Source organism: Saccopteryx bilineata, chromosome 5 (assembly GCF_036850765.1).
Source record: "Saccopteryx bilineata isolate mSacBil1 chromosome 5, mSacBil1_pri_phased_curated, whole genome shotgun sequence".
Taxonomy (NCBI): domain Eukaryota; kingdom Metazoa; phylum Chordata; class Mammalia; order Chiroptera; family Emballonuridae; genus Saccopteryx; species Saccopteryx bilineata.
In genome coordinates, this window is record NC_089494.1 from 209,372,281 (window position 1) to 209,390,095 (window position 17,815).

General features: G+C 36.8%; 1 protein-coding gene across 2 annotated transcripts in view; it reads right to left on the minus strand.

Moving 5' to 3' along the window:
- MTHFD2L (methylenetetrahydrofolate dehydrogenase (NADP+ dependent) 2 like) overlaps window positions 1–17,815 on the minus strand; it is a 114,773-nt gene that overhangs the window by 41,518 nt on the left and 55,440 nt on the right. The window lies entirely within an intron of this gene.

Sequence of the window (17,815 nt, forward strand, 5' to 3'; positions counted from 1 at the left end):
TTAAATCAAACTGTAGTCTAGTCCAGAGGGTTAGTACCGGTTTCATAAAAGTCACATGGATGCCTTTTGTACCCACTGACAAAAGCAGACCATTGGACACTCTGACCTATTTCCTTCAAACCCAATAGAAGGATCCATCTCTACCACCAGGCAAAGACCTATCCACACACCATCTTTCTTGTCTGAGGATCAAACCACTTCCGAGAAGGCTGGAAAGACTGTGGTAATGAATATGATGACATACAACAACAGCTGAAACAAATGGTAACAAGAAGATTGTTCTGTCACACCTATCAACAAAATGAATATTTTGCTTCTAATTTGTGTTCTCTATAAAGCATTAAAAACAATATTATTAAACAATTCTTGGTGCCAAACCTCACGGAGTCCACTGTCATATTATAGATGAGGTCAGTGTACACGCCAAAGCCAGGAAAGAATGGGCATTTTGAGACAATGAGAAAAGCTCTCTGTTCTCTTAGGGATTTAATGCATGATTCTGTTACCTTAACTACAAGCTCTGTTTTGGGAGAATTACTAGTTGTTTATAACAGGCTTCGCAATGCAAGAACCAAACAAAAAAATAAGGGCAAGACATTCATATTTATTTGGAAACACTTAAATTATGCAGACCATGGAGCTATAAACAGGCCTGAGATGAAAGCAGGGAAATGAAGGGGATAATTTTTGGAGGTTAAATAAAATGCTTATTAAAAACAAATAAACAACAAAGCTAAATATCAAAAAAGGCCAAAGCTTGTTTTTAAAATGAACAAAATCCATGAAAGTGGGTTTGGAAAGCCTCAAACTCTGTGGTAGACTTCTCATCCTCCCGTGCAAGCCCTTCCCATGCAGCCTGCAGGAGAGCAGAGAGCGCAGGCTGTCCCATGCAAGCCCTTCCCATGCAGCCTGCAGGAGAGCAGAGAGCGCAGGCTGTCCCATGCAAGCCCTTCCCATGCAGCCTGCAGGAGCGTAGAGAGCGCAGGCTGGCACTGGGAGCGTGAGGGTAGCTGACCGAGCCCCCGCGCTCAGGGACCTAAATGCACTGCATGTGAGTTGACTGCTTAAACTGAAATTTACTACAAAAAAATATAGCAGATGTGTCCAAGGTGCCTAGTTAAATCTGGTAAAAGGAAAGAAAACTGCCACGGTCTTTCTGGCCTATTATTAATAAACCCTTGAAAAGCATATGCCAACCAGTTACTTCCTCTGGGAGAACTTCTGTAGCCACTCCAAACCCCAAACGAGACCAAGCCCCCCTCTGCATATGCACCCATAGATGCTGCCTTTTCCTTTCTCACCAGTTTTCAAATTTTGCCACTACATTTACATGTTGTTATTTGATTATAATGTCTGCTTAAAATAGACAGCAAGCTCCATGTGGGCAGAAACTCAGTAAGTTTTGTTGGACACCCAGCATTTGACTCACTGTATGGCACTACTTGGTGCTCAATAAATGTTTTGAGTAAATGAAGAGACGGTGGGAGAGAGTGTAGCTTTAGCCTAGCTTGATACACCAGTCCTGGGAAAGTGGCCCATTAATCTAATTAGGAGAAAGACAAAAGGAAGAGTCCCATATGAAAATGGAAAAGTCATCAAGGCTCTTGTCCTGTCTACTTTATTGATGACGATGAGTTAATGTGACAAAACAACTGAATACAGTTCAGTTAGCTCCAATTAGACATCTTGAGGTCACAGATAAATCCTCAGAATTCTGACCAATAAACTCAAAGGTTTCTTTGTGAGATACATTTCCTTTTTCTTGCTAGTGAGGGGAAAAGAGCTTCTGAGAAGAGAGAGAACCCTGTTTGGGTAGTTTCTCTCATTTGTGCCTTATAATATAATTGGCTTGGCGGGTAATCCAGGGCTGTAAAGAAAAAACAAGAAAGTGAAACAACTATAAATGTCTCTGCAGGTCTTGGGAGTGTCTTACTTGGCAGTAGTAGCAAGAACTGGCAAGAAGAGAAAGAGGTGAGCAGAAATCCCAGGAGTTTTCAAATCACAGATTCCAGAGGGAAATGGGGATATATACCAGGTTTTTCTGCTCCATGTAGCATAATAGGACAAATTATGGTCTGAGTAATTCTTCATGTAGGAAAATGGAAGGATACTGATAGCACTACATTAAGAACTAGTAGTTACTCGGTAGGATAATCAGGTCCATTAGGTCTGCACAAGCATGCTTTCTGAGTCACTAGAAAAAACTTGGGCTTTGGAGGCAAACAGATCTCCACCGTGACAATTATAAATGTGATCTTATATTAACGATAAGATTATATTTCATGTTTATAAAAATAAACACAAAACATTTCCCATCCCTTGCCCTAGGTTTGCTGTAAAAATAAAGTTAGGTAGACGAAAGCACAGAGCATGGTGCTTGGCTAACAGTAAGTAGCATTTGATGACTGACAACTGCCCTTGGCTTCTTAGTTTTCTAATGGAAATGTCAAATATAATATAAATACTGAGTTGTATACAGTTGAGTGACATTAAGTTATTTTAACTGACTTTCTTTTTATGTAACTAAAATGTCTCTCTTTTTTTATAAGTTGCTTCACACTTCTCTTTTCAAAAAAGTCAAAGTATTTTTAAAATGTTAAAGTATAATTAAATTCCCTAAATACATGTCATCGCTAATTGCCTTTTGACAGTTTTAGCAACTCAATTTATTTTGTGAATATCCCATTATTTCTTTGGGGTAAAAAAAACAAATATGTCTTAAAGGGCCATATCTAAGTGCCCTGATTGTACCTGTGTTGGCCACTATTGTTGTATGATTATGATCTCCAGTTGATTCCAGGAAACCAATGTCATAATTAGTGAGTGATTATTTTTTTGTCTCATTGGTGGTAGGGTGAAAAAGGAGCCTTTTCTTGACATAATTATTCTAGGATTAATGGTGTACCAATTAGTTTCAACTTAGAGTTTACAGGCCAAATTCCATAAGAAAAAATGGGGAATATATGATGGTAAAAATGTATATATTTAATAAATACGTACAAATAAACAACAGGTAAAAAATATTTTGATTTGACTTACAGGTTAATTTCTTGGCCATCAAAGTAAAAAAAAAAAAAATCCCGGGAGCTTAAAGTTTTTCCAATTGGAACACAAATTTTGCAGAAAAAAAGATATGGGTCTATAAAAAAAAAGGAATGGAATAGAGGGGTAATTTTTGCTCCTTTCAACAGATTATTAATTCCTAAAGAATGTCATTATCACTTTGTGAGGGTATGTTTTCATAACTGCCATGCATTATGAAAGGGACACACGTGACAGACTGAATTTTGTAAAAGCAGAACTGGAATAAAAATGTAGTAATACTCCAGGCGACTAAGGAAAAACCAAGTCTTTTACTATTTAAATACATGAATGTGAAATGTTATTTATTAGCAGACAGAAAGCTGTAGTCACAATCTGTAAACTTTAATTTATTTTTTATTATTTTTTTTTCTGAAGCTGGAAACGGGGAGAGACAGTCCGACAGACTCCCGCATGTGCCCGACCGGGATCCACCTGGCACGCCCACCAGGGGGCAACGCTCTGCCCCTCCGGGGCATCACTCTTTTGTGACCAGAGCCACTCTAGCACCTGGGGCAGAGGCCAAGGAGCCATCCCCAGCGCCCGGGCCATCTTTGCTCCAATGGAGCCTCGCTGCGGGAGGGGAAGAGAGAGACAGAGAGGAAGGAGAGGGGGAAGGGTGGAGAAGCAGATGGGTGCTTCTCCTGTGTGCCCTGGCCGGGAATCGAACCCGGGACTTCCGCACGCCAGGCCGACGCTCTACCACTGAGCCAACCGGCCAGGGCCACAATCTGCAAACTTTGCAGAGCTAAACACATGCTGGTTTTTTGTCTTCTCTAAGTATGACCCTTCAGTTCTATTAAAAAGTGTTACTAATAAAATGTGGAATGTGATCAACATAACCATAAATTTCTGAGAAACAGTTATACATGCTTGATATCTGCTTCTTCAATTATTATAACACTTGCACTTAAGATAAAATAAATGAACAAGGAAAATAAAAGCACATCCCACTTTCCCAAATCATGGCATAAATAGCCAACAGCAGAATGAAGAATTAAGACCAGGGGTCTTAGAGTAAGGTATGGTTCAAGTCTTGATTCAGTCACTTCAGAATATGACCACGGACAAATCATTTCACTTCAAGCCTGAACTTTTTACAACTATAAAATAGGGATAAATGCCTACTGACCTCAGAAAGATGTTAAAGGTTTAAGTAAGATGATTTTTCAAAAGTGCTCAATAAATATTCTTGTCATTAACAAACCTTATGAACACTGATATTTATTTATTTATTTAGAAATTAAATTTAATGGGGTGACATTAATCAATAAGAGTACATAGGTTTCAGGTAAACATTTCTATAGTATTTCAATGGTTGATTGTACTGTGTGCCCATCACCCAAAGTCAAATTCTTTCCCATCACTGTGTATCTGTCCCTCTTTACTCCCCTCTCCCCTGAATTGTTTCACTTTTAACTATGTCCATGAGTTTCAGTTTTATATCCCACATATGTGTGAAATCATATAGTTCTCTTACCTTTTTCTGATTTACTTATTTCACTTAGTATAATGTTCTCCAGGTTCACCAATGTTGTCATAAATGGGAGTATGTCATCATTTCATATGGCTGAGTAGTATTCCATCTTTACCTAATCCTCTATCAAGGGACACTTTGGTTGTTTCTATGTCTTGGCCACTGTGAATAATGCTGCAATGAACATGGGGGTGCATGCATCTTTGCATAACAATATTGTCAAGTTTTTTGGATAGATATCCAGTAGGGGGATGCTGGGTCATATGATAGCTCTATTTTTAATTTTTTGAGGAACTACCATATTGTCTTCCATAATGGCTGTAACAGTACACAATCCCATCAGCAGCGTATGAGCGTTCCGTTTTCTCTACAACCTCTACAATACTTGTTATTACCTGTCTTGTTGATAACAGCCAATCTAACAGGTGTAAGGTAGTATCTTATTGTAGTTTTGATTTGCATTTCTCTAATATCTAGTGAAGAGCATCTTTTCATATATATATATTTATTGTTTTATGTCTTCATGACGATTCATTTTCTGAAATTTCATTGTTGGCTTATAGGAAAGCAGTAGACTTTTGTATATTAATTTTGTATCCTGCAGCTTTACTATATTTGTTTATTGTTTCTAATAGTTTTTTAATGAAATCTTGGGATTTTCTATATACAGGATCATGTCATCTGCAAAAAGGGATATCTTTACTTCTTCTTTCCTGATATGGACGCCTTTTATTTCTTTCTCTTGCCTGATCTCTCTGGCTAAGATTTCCAGAACTATGTTGAGTAAGAGTGGAGAGAATGGGCATCCTTGTGGTGTTCCTTATTTTAGAGGCAAAACTTTCAGTTTTTCACTGTTTAGTATGCTATTGACTGGTGGTTTTTCATATATGGCCTTTGTTATGTTGAGGTACTTTCCTTCTATACCATTTTATTGTTTTAAACAGTAATGGATACTGTACCTATTGAATGCCTTTTCTGCATCTATTGATAGGATCATATAATTTTTATCTTTAGTTTTGTTGATATGGTGTATTGCATTGATTGACTGGTATATGTTAAACACTGATATTTTTTAAAAAATATTGAAAAAAACCTATTTTGAAACTCTATACAAAGATTTTAAAATCTGTTTGATAATCACTAAATTAAAAAAATAACATCCTGTGATGCTCAGAAATATAAAAATGTTTTAATTATGTAGAAAAACTTTTGGCCTGACTTGTGGTGGTGCAGCAGATCAAGTGTTGACCTAGAATGCTGAGGTCACTGGTTCAAAACCCTGGGCTTACCCAGTCAAGGCACATATGGGAAGCAACTACTATGAATTGATGCTTCCTGCTTCTCCCCCCTCTTTCTCTCTCACTGTCTGTCTCCTGTATATTTAAAAATAAATAAATAAATAAAAATTAAAAAAATTTTTTCAATGTCCCTACATACAGGGTGGAACAAAAGTAGGTTTACAGTTGTTCTTATGGAAAATAATACAATAATTAATAAATAATAAAATAAGAATAAAGTCTGTGTTTTGAACAGTCACAACTGTAAACCTACTTTTGCCAAACCTTATCTATCATTTTAGAAATCTCAGGGACTAACTAATGCTGGAGCTGAATCAGATAAAATTGAAACTAGATAGGTTTTTCTAAGTTTTAAAATATTTACAGAAGGACAAAAAAATGGATGCCCCTATTTATTATAGAACTTACTTCAGTTAAAATCTGGATGTGTCCTCTGCTGACTGTAGTAGAACAGGCATTACTGAAAGACATGTGGATAGCTCTAGGATGTTGAGGAAGGAAGAAAGAACTTCAGCAGCAAGAACTGCTGGAAATCGGATGGCAAAGGTGGAAGTCAGGAGCTCAAATGAGAGTGGGTAGAGGCTTCCCTTTTCCTCACAGTCTTGCCCCACTCCTTCCTCTTAGTGCTAATTAAAAACTAGATGACTTCTTTTTACTATGTCTTTGCAAATGAGCTTAAAAGCCAAAATTACCCTCAATTTTAGCATCCTTAGGTCTTTCAGTTTCTCGTCTTTTTTATAAGCTTTATGAGGTATAATTTATATCCCATTTCAATTCAGCCATTTAGTTCACATCTCTTTTAATTTCTTCTTTTCTCTCAAGAAAAGTCACTTGAATAACATGTTTGGTTCTTTGTAGAAGACAAGTCATTTCTGTGTAGTACACCACTCCCATGTTCCTCTATATTAAAAGGTTAACAGCTCCATAAAACAACATAGACAGCAGGCATAATATTGCCACAAACTGGAAATGGGTCATCTTAACATTTTAAAATTTTATTTTATAATTATGAAATAAGCACATCTTGGAGAATTTACTTAGAGAATTCAGATAAGATGCAGAAATAATCAATATTGATCACCTATATTACCATTAGTCATAGGTAACCACTCTTCTCAGGTTGTATGTTTTTGTTCCATTTTTGTTTTTCTATTTGTCAGTTTGTGTGTGGTAATATGCAGGGGGGTTGATCATATTTGGATTTCTACGATGGATGTAATCTAATGTAATTATTTTTCAGAATATAATTGGCTGTAAACATTCCTTTTTAGCCTGACCAGGCAGTGGTGTAGTGGATAGAGTGTCAGACTGGGATGCGGAGGACCCAGCCCAGGTTTGAGACCCCGAGGTCACCAGCTTGAGCGTCTGCTCATTTGGTTTGAGCAAAGATCACCAGCTTGGAGCCAAGATCACTGGTTCAAGCAAGGAGTTACTCGGTCTGCTGTAGCCCCACAGTCAAGGCACATATTAGAAAGCAATCAATGAACAACTAAGGTGTTGCAATGAAAAACTGATTGATGCTTCTCATCTCTCTTCCTTCCTGTCTGTCTGTCCCTATCTATCCCTCTCTCTGACTCTCTCACTGTTAAAAAAAAACAATAATAATTCCTTTTTATAGATATACCATCATTCATTAAAAGTTCCTGTGTTGTTGAGTATCTAGACTGTTTCCAACTTTTTGCTATCATAAATAAATCTGCAATGGATATCCTTAAATATTATCTCTATAAGCCTCATTACAATTCTCAATAGGATAAGTTCCTAGATGCTGTATTTAGGAAACTGAGATAATGTCTGTTCACAAGCTTATATTCAAAACAAGTTTTCAAATCTATTTATTTGTATTTGAAAAAGTGTGCTCAAGTTTACTATCTCATCTAGCACCCATGGTAACGTAACACCATGCTCTGAGTTATTTCTAACCATTTGGTACTACTTTGCATAGCTTCCACTAAAAAGTCAGAAAACTTAGCATAAAGTAGGGAGATAATCCCTTTAAATATTTTTTTAATCAAAAATGTAAATCTGGGATGATATCTTAGCAACCTATAAAAACTTATATTACTCAATAAACATGAAGGGATTTTCATTTACTATGATATTGTGTGTCACATGTACATTATAATATGTCTTTTGCTGTGTGTGTATTTTACAAAGACAGGAAACCTTCCTGGTCACCTTTAAAATAAATGTAAATATGAATTATGAAACATAATAGAAACTCAATAGAAAAATTATGGAAATAGACCTGCTTTTTTGCAATATAATAGCTGATCCCCAATATTGATTACTGTCTTGATTTGAAGGGCACATTTAGATGCTATGACACTAAGCCAATCGCCTGCAATATGCACACTCAGAAAAGACACTTGAGAGAAGACCCACATTAATCCTCAGGTTTTGTAACAAAGGTAAGTCCTTCTAAAGGAAGCAATTATCAATTAACCAAATCAGAAATAAATTTGAAGGCAATCCATTTAGGTGAAAGATGAGGGGACAGAGACAGAAACCCTTTCCTGACCATATAAACAAAGAGGAAGGGCTTCCCCAGAAAGCCGTCTGAGGAGATACAGGCCGCTGCCACTGACTCCTTCCTCCTCATCACTGTTCCTCAGAACCACAGCCACACCTACAGCCGGCAGCAGGGTGCACAGTCAGACTCTCCACAGCCCATTTCAAACATATGGATTATACAAGTGTTGAAGCATGACAGTTAATCTTTGATTTTTTTTAAAAAATTTTTCAATTTTCCTGTATTTTAATTAGATGGGTGAATGCTACCGCAAAACCGCAACTAATAATAACTGCCTATAGATAATGAAATCATTTCACTTTCTTCCAGTCAACACATGTTTGGAAGAGACATTCAGTAATACCACACACTCTGAATACACCAGAGAAATGATGACTTCACCAAAGAAGGGCTCATATTGCTACCCACACCAGACAGGAAGGCAAAGTATTTTCTTATTCTTTCATTGAAGACAGTCATTATTTCTCAGCTGTTTCTCTGCCTCCTCCCTACCTCACCTCTGAACTCTGAAGGAGCAACCCTGAGTCAGCGGTGCTGATGCAATGCCATATTAAGCCCTTGTGAAGTGGAACAGCCCAAACAAGGTATTAAGGTTGAATGGATCTTGAAGAGATCATCTGCCCCTATAAAGTCTCTCCTCAACTTCTAGGAAAAAAGCTTAAAGATAAGCACCTGAATGCTAAAGAAGGCAGTTTATTCATTCAACAATGAGTTTTCTAATTCCCAGTGCAAGGTTCTTCATTAGGTTCAAGAAATATAAGAATAAATAAAACATGATCCTGGCTACTGGAGGTCACAATTCAGTGGACATCACTTCAGTGCTGTCACCTCAATGTGGTCACCTTCCATACTGCCCAACTGTAATTCTTACTAGACTTTAGAGACTCATCACCTCTCTCATCTAGGTCCTCTGTATTTCCATTCTACTCTTATTATTTTGTTACATTTCAAAGTTTGCAATATGATGTTTAAAAGAGGACTTTTCTACTTTAAATAAAGGCACCTAATGTCATCTCATGTTAGCATGAGGTATATAAATTTTAAATAATATTAAGGTATATTTTATGTCTTATATGGGTGTTGTTAGATAGCTTTTGCACAACTTTAAGCTATGATGGATACAACCTCATATAAAATAAGATCTATTAAAAATTTAATAACCTGACCAAGCAGTGAGACAGTGGATAGAGCATCGACCTGGAATGCAGAGGGCCCAGGTTCAAAACCCCAAGGTCGCTGGCTTGAGCACAGGCTCACCAACTTGAGCGTGGGATCATAGACATGACCCCATGGTCACTGGTTTGAGTCCAAGGTCACTGGATTGACCAAGGGGTCACTCATTCTGCTGTAGTCCCCTGGTCAAAGCACATATGAGAAAGTAATCAATAAATAACTAAAGTGCTGCAACGAAGAACTGACACTTCTCATCTCTCTCCCTTCTTGTTTGTCCCTATCTGTCCCTCTCTCTGTCTCTCTTTCTGTCTCTGTCCCCCTCTCTCTCTAAATAAATAAATAAATAAATAAATAAATAAATAAATAAACAAACAAACTAGAAACATGCAAGTCCAGTGAAGGTATGGTAGAAAAAAATATGTTTTAAATTTCCTCCTCAGTATATTACATATAGCATTTATTAGAGTCACTAGCTAAAATGAGTAATAATTTTCAAGGTATGTATGTTAAAAGAGCACAGAGCTCTAGAATAGATTTTTCTTGGTGTATTTACTGATACACCAAATATCATGGACATAGGCACTACTTATTATTAGATATAGATTAGCTACCTTAGAACCTATTCTGTTTTAATGTAGAAATAATCAATTACTAACAGAGAAATAGTGGGCTTTTAATCCCTACTACTATGTTAATCCTAAATGTCATGACCAGAGCATCAAGAAAGTTGAATGGACAGCACAGGGGTAAAATAATAAATAGAAAAAAATAGATTGAGCGATCAGAAAAATAGACTAGGTGAACAAAAAAAGTCCAGAGCACATTCAAAAGCATTGTTTTTAGATCCTAGGTTTTAAAGAATAAGAATTAACAAGCCAACTGATGTTTCAAGCAAAAACTAGGTAACCTGAATCCATAAATCAAATGATCAGACCATAAAGGATTGAGAAAACAATTTCTTCCTGTTTTATAAAGCACTAAAATAAATAATAGGCATGAGAAATACATCTTACTGAAACCAGGCTTTCTATTATAGAAAAAAATACTATGAATATATAATATAATAGGCAGTGAGACTTAAGGCTGGAAAAAGCAGGTCAACTGGGTAACATGGTGAAATCATATAATGGAAATAAAATGCATTTGATAAAAAAGCATTGGATGGTCATGGCAAATCCACCACGAACAGACCAGAAATGCAAGCATGAACAGGAAATACAGGCTGTGAAAAACATATATATGTATAAGTTAACATTTATACATGTTAATTTTGTTTTTGAGAATGTGAGTAATCATTTATAAGCAAATAAATAACTTAAGACCAATATAATAAATATTAATGGCACCTTGTTCAAATAATCTTAGGTGTTTACAGTGATGCTCACAGTTTTTTACTGAATTACCATGATAATAAAAAAAACCCAGAACAATCTAACTGTCCACCAATCAAGAATTGATTAAATAAATTATAGTATATTCACAGCATTAACACCATGGAGTTGTTAGAAATTGTGTTTTAGAAGAATGCATTTTATGAGAACACATAGAGACTGTGGAGCTATAAAATACAAACAGTATGTACAGGTGAACAAGTTGTATAATATTTAAATTTACATATAGTAAATATAGAATAATTGAAGGCTAGACATAAAATTAACTATGGCTGGCTTTTTCTGGGAGTTTGGGTGTTTTCCCTTTCTTATTGTCCATGTTTTCTAGATTTTTACAGTAACCATATACTACTGACATCAGAGAAAAAAATCTACAGTCAAGCATCCTCTTCTATTTTGATAAAGCTTGTTTGTCGTGGATCAGTGAGGCTTTGCCTACTTGGTAACTCAGGCTCTGGGGACAGACTGTGGGGCAGGAATGGGGAGGTGAGAGGAGGCAGAAAGAGAGGAGACTGGGCAAAGGTCTGAGAGAACGAACCCCTTCACCTAAGTGCCTCTGCCTCTCCTAACCCCTCACAAAGTCAGACTGGTCCAAAAGAGAGTGAGGCGACAAGGGACTTACTCAGCAAAAACTGATACACAGCTGTGGGCAAAGGCTGGTATCGTCCTGGGAAGCCACAAACCTTAAGTAAAAACTAAGCTTTTATGAAGTTGTTCTCTTTGTGTAAGCCACTTCTTAGATTAATTTATTCATGTTTGTAATAGTCAACTTTGATATTATGTTAGTATTAAAAGTAATCAAAAATTTGCGACAGCATGGATGAACCTGGAGATCATTATGATAAGTAAAATAAGTCAGTCGGAGAAAGACGTGTACCATATGATTTCACTCATATGTGGAATCTAATAAACAAAATGAACTAATAAGCAAAATAGAGACAGACTTATACATAGAGAGAAGGCTGACCGCTACCAGGGGTGAGGCAGGGGGACTGGGATAGGGAGGTGGAGGGATAGAGCAAAAAAGGACAAAATAAAAGAATACGAAACTTCATAGGCCCAGACCACAGTGTGGTGATTGCTAGGAGGGAGGCAGGTGGAGGAGGGAATGGGGACACAAACATTCGACTTGGTGGGGGGAGGGCTGGGTGATGAACATACAATATGGTATACAGAGATGTGTTGCAGAATTGAGCACCAGAAACCTGTACAGGGGATCCTCGGGTTACAACAAGTCTTGACATACAACGTTTTGAGTTTATGACACTCCCATAAAAATGTAAAAAAAAAAACAAAAAAACTGAAACATGAGTGTTTTGGCTTACGCCATTAGCATCATACTTATGGACCATGTGGGCGAACTAGCTTAGCTGTGCATGGCGGTAGTAATGGGGCTATGAGTGAGGGAGTTGGCATCCCCAGCATACTTCCCTACGCCATTTTGGACTGTTAAAAGTGCAAGTGTTTTGTTTCTGGTTTGTGTTAGGCTAGGGTGTGGTTCAACTTACACCAAAGTTTGGCTTACATCACTGTCATAGAAATAGAACTGTGTTGTAATCCAAGGACCCCCGTTTACTTATGTTAATTAGTGTCACCCTCATAAATTCAATTTTTAAAAGGTAACTAAAAATATATTCTTTTAGTTATATCAAAGTTCTAGCTTAATAATCAACTGATTTGTTATTTCTAATTATTTCTAAATTATTGTTAAATATTCACATGCCATGGCCTGCGAAGAACTAACATAACATATTAGCATACAATAACATTTACTAGAGTATTTGCAACATGCTAGGGACTGTGCTCTTTACATGGATTGGCTGGCTTAACAACCCTCTGCTAGAGGTCATTACTATTCCTCCCACTGAAGAGACTGAGGCTCAGAATGATGTGATGATTTGACCTAGGTTATACAATTAGCAAGTGGCAGAGCTGAGATTTAAATTCTGAAATTCTTACTCTAGCAAGGCCTGTACATTTACACTACTCTATACCATTGACAATAACTGACAAAATTAAGATAAATGACAAATTTAATAAGTCAGGAAGGAATTCTAAGTGGAGAGGCCGAGGCTAAAGGGTACAAGACAGAGAAGAAGAAGAATAGGGGAAGAATAATAGCATTAGTGATCATGACCATCAAACTGGCATCCTCTCAGGAAGCACCCAGGGCTATAAGGGAGTAAGTTCCACTCCCAAGTTACATGAGCTGTAGATGGTGGAATATAGACTGTTTCCATATCCCACCCCTTGGAGCTTCTCAGTATCCTGTCATCTTGAAAATGACTAACCTTGCTCAAAGGGAGAGGACATACTGTGTTGAGAACCGAGGATGATGTTTGATGGGTGTGTATCTTGATAATATGATGGGAGAAGTGGTGAAAAGAGGTTGGTTGGTCACTTCGTATTTTACAACGAGTAATTATGAATATTCCAAATTACTCTACTAATTACCCATTTATCTTTTTTTATTTTACAGTGTCTATCATTAAAAGTGTTGCAATAGAGACGCTAGAGTTACGACTGTGAAGGTTCATTCATCATGCTAAAAGGGATGACTTAGTGGACAAAATGTCAGCTTTCACCAACTATGACACTGTATCCAAAGGTTAATAATAACAGGCAAGTGTCATTGACTCAGCAGCTCATTTTCTGAATGAAGCTAGTTCTACAAAGTTTACTCAGATGGGTGGAGAGTCCTTTGGACAATGTCTGGGAAAAATTTGCCTATTCGGCCTGAATAATGACAACTACTAGGGCCTGTACAAATGTAGGATTTCTACCAGTTTCCTGGAAGAATGACATATGAGAGAACGAAAGGATTTTTTTTTTTTTTTAGTGAAAGAGGGGAATAGAACAGGGACAGACAGAAAAGGAGAAAGATGAGAAATAATAATAAGGTGCCCTCTGGCTAGCTTTACCGTCTCCATCGTTAGCCTTACACAAACCATTTAGCCTTCCCCATAACTATAGCAGTACCCCTTTGCCATTGGTTTCATCTTCTGTGGTTTCAGTTACCTGTGGTCAACCCAGATCCAAAAATATTAATAAAAAATTCCAGAAATAAATAATTCATAAGCTTTAAATTGTGCACCGTTCTGAGTAGTGTGATAAAACTTTGTGTGGTCTGCGGGGGATTGTGCTGTCCTGCGCCATACAGCCTGGGACATGAATCACCCCTTTGTCCAGCACACGTATGCTCATATGCTCCCCTCCTTACTCACGGAGGAGTTGTCTTAGTTATCATGGGTACTTAGTTGTCATGGTAATACAACATTTTTGTTCCAGTAACCCTTATTTTACTTAATAATGTCCCAAAGCTCCAGTAGTGATGCTGGCAATGTGAATATGCCAAAAAAGAAGATGAAAAATGCTTCCTTTAAGTGAAAAGGTGAGTATCTTACAATAAAATACTGAAAGAGACAAGGAGAGAAGGCAAGAGCATACAATCATATAAACTTTTAGTTTATTCTTATGTTGTTAATCTCTTACTGTAATTTATAAATTAATCTTATTTTCATTTTTATATTTTTTATCAAAGTGAGAGGCAGGGAGGCAGAAAAACAGACTTCCCACATGTACCCTGACCAGAATCCACCCCACATAAACATCTGGGGTGATTTTGTGCCCATTTGGGTCGCCGCTCCATTGCTTGGCAACCAAGCTAGTTTGATGCTTAAGGTAAGGCATGGAGCCCTCCTCAGAGCCCCAGGGCCAACTTGCTCATTCAAGCCATAGGGGTGGGAGGGGAAGAAAGAGAGAAAAAGAGAGGGAGAAAAGGGAGTAGGAGGGGTGGAGAAGATGGGCGCTTCTCCTGTGTGCCCTGACTGGTAATTGAACCTAGGACTTCCATATGCCAGGCCAATGCTCTACTGCTGAGCCAACTGGTCAGGACTAAATTAATATTTATCATAGGTATGTATGTATAAGAAAAAACATAGAATATAGAGGATTTGGTACTACCTGCAGTTTCAGGAATCCCCTGGGGGTCCTGAAATGTATCCCCGCAGACAAGTGGGGCTATTCAACTGTTTAATTCCCTGTATTTTAGCTGTCTATGGTAGTCTCTTTCTTCACCCTTCTCATAATTTCTTAATCTTAACATTTAAACTCAGATCAGTCCACTCATCCACTTAATGATCTAAACTCCTCTTTCATTGTAAACAATATTTCACTTCTATGGTTTTATCAATTACTTTACAATAACAAACAAAATAAAAGAAATCCATCTTTATAAAATTTATATTCTTAAAAACTTATCAGCTAAATTTGTATCCATTTGAAGAAGTCTTTGTTGTAGTTGTAACCTCAAAACCAATGCAGCAAACATTTATTGAATACCTACAATGTCAGATATTGTTCTAAGTAACAGCAAGAAAAACTCCTGTCCCTGATATAGTCAATGGGAAGGTATTAGACAACTATAAACAAGTGTTAAGCGTTATAACTTTGGTACAGCAAAGTGTCCTAGGAGCAGATTAATTCTCTCTGTGAACTCAGAGAGGTAGCTTTGAATAGGGACTTAGAGCCTTTCATTTCTAAAGGCATAGTTTGATGGGATCTGGCTTCTAGATTTGAGATTCTAAATTAGTCTAAATCTTAAATTTTGGGGAGATGTTTAAAATGTAAAGTGCTATATAGTTAAAACTATAAGGTTACAACTATGAGAGTTTGAGAAACTGGAGAAGTGAGATAAATATGAATATAAGCTAAATATGAATTTTAGTCATGTCCCAGGATTTCACACATCTCCTCTTTTACTTTTCCTCTGTAAGCCCATTCCAAGATTTCATCACCACACACTGTACTGCCATCTCGGACATTATCAGTGTTTCTGATGTATCACTCCTGACTCCTCCTTCTACTCTCCCTGACTTTTAGATGGGAATGCTTCCATATATGCTAACATTCTAGTTAGGACAACAATCCAGTCCTCCCTGTTCCAGCTAACTCTGCCATTAGATCACTATCTCCTTGTTCAATACCCACTGCTAATTGTATTTGTTTATTTCCTACACAGAATACATGAAGTGATCATTTTAGTTATATATCATTATTATCTACTTATATAAAATTTCTTTTTTAATATTAATTCATGCCTTCTCTATGATTTCACTGTGATTTACTAATATCTCATACTTTATCCTCAAATTCTCTAGGTGATTAAGGAAGTGAAAACGTAGCAAACTTTAATTATTTCTTATAAATTCTCAATTTTCTTCCTTGAAATTTCCCACTACAAAAATGTTTATTTCCTCAGGGCTATATACAGAGCTCTGTCTTGTTAGAGACACTGGAGTTCAAATACAAGACAACAACAATAACAGTTTGTACTACCTTCATTCAAAGTGTCTTCTGGCCAGGAATAGATGGTGTGTATACAACTGGTGGTCTAAAATAGCTTGCACACGGGACTGGCGCCCTCTGCTGGCAAGAGGATACCCTCAGTAGGATGGCTGTGGTAATAAAGCCTCAATACTGTCTCATCATAGAGACCTGAATACCTCCAGGCTCCTATTTTGTTAATTTTATATAGAATGAATCCTTCGTTTCCATTTTTCACATATTTTCCTTTTTCTGTCTTATTTTTTAACACCTTTGACACAGTGCAGCTTTAGGCCTTTATAAAGGAGCACACAGGGAGTCTATGGGAGAAACTCAAGCATGACTTAAGTTGAAGCTTGTGATATATGGTTTGATTTAATCACACAGAAAGTCAGTGGTTCTTGAAAGAGGATTGTGATTACACATTTGTCAACTCTCATAACAAGAAAAACATAAATACGAATGTATACTGGGAATTTGTCCCACTGGAAGAAAATAGACATTCAGTATTATAATAGATAAATGGAAACTAAGATCAATTGTGAAATATTCTTTATAAGTTGTTAATATTAGAGTCAATTTAATAACACCTTTAAAAATAATGTAAATTTTATTTTGTCTAAAGTTAGAGATGGACAAAGATGACCACTCAATTCTTCTCTCCTCACCAAATTCTAAGTCTTGTGTATGAATTCAAGTACTTCTCAGAAGAAGTCACTATATCATTTATCTTCCACGGTCCTCTTAGTTGCTGTAGCAGTGTTGTACCTAATGTTGATCTGTGGTCTGACAAAGTTTACTGCCTTTCCAAATATCTGTCTTCTGTCAATCCAGTTTAAAATGTTGCATTTTGCATATCACCTGCATATAATTTCTTAGAAAAACAGCAATGTGGTTAACAGCTTACTGATGACTTCTAAAATGGGATTATTTCTATTTTTACTCTACAAAAAGGCAAAGTACTCCATCTAAATTTATCACATATATATTTTGAGTTCCATAAAACGTCCTATATTAGAATAAGAAAGTGAATTAAATTTGGTTGACACTAATTTAAACTATCCTTATTCTCCATTAAACTCAATTTCTTATTAAACTTTTACTCGTCCTTCATAGTTTGTAAATACTCAGCAATTCAAACATAAAGTCTAGAAATTACCAGAACATCTAATTGACAAACAATATTTAAAAGGCTCTCATTCAGGCCTTTGTTAAAGCAAGAAGAGTCACAATGTCTGTAATGTAGAAATACTCTGTGGCAAGAGTAAAGGTAGAGGTAAAGGGTAGAACCATCTTGTATTTTCAAATGTAAAACAAATTAGGAAAAAACCCTAGATTCATTAAATACAAGTGTAATAACTGTTTCTACTCTTGCCTTTCCAGTGTCAATTCTTCTTCACCCAGTGGAAGTCATCTTTTAGAAACAAAAGGCAGGCCCTGCCGATGTCCTGCTCTCAGCCATCTTAGCTTATGTCAAAGTTTTTACCATGGCCTGTCAGGTCCAACATGTGCTAGCCATGACCATCCCACCGACAGC